We start from the raw sequence: 291 nt of genomic DNA, 5'->3' as shown, positions 1-291 counted from the left end.
GAGCGCTGTGCGAGGCAGTCTGGGGTGGGCACGACAGTCGGGGGGTCCCCGGGCAGGAAGGGGCAGGCAGGACTTTGACACTGTCACGTCAGCACTGCCTCTGGGCACTCCCAGTTCCTGGCTCGGGCAGTGCCAGCAAGAAATCCGGGCAGGAACAGGCCGGGCAGGCTGCAGCACTCCCTGCCCCCGTGGGTCACACCTCCCGGACAGGGAGGGCTTCTCTGACACTTGTCGCGTACTGGGGGCAGTATTTAGCAGTTCCTGCTAAATCCAGTCAAGATCCTGGTGTCA

The sequence above is a fragment of the Apaloderma vittatum genome, unplaced genomic scaffold (assembly GCF_000703405.1).
Source record: "Apaloderma vittatum isolate BGI_N311 unplaced genomic scaffold, ASM70340v1 scaffold37831, whole genome shotgun sequence".
Taxonomy (NCBI): domain Eukaryota; kingdom Metazoa; phylum Chordata; class Aves; order Trogoniformes; family Trogonidae; genus Apaloderma; species Apaloderma vittatum.
This window is presented reverse-complemented; position numbering follows the sequence as displayed.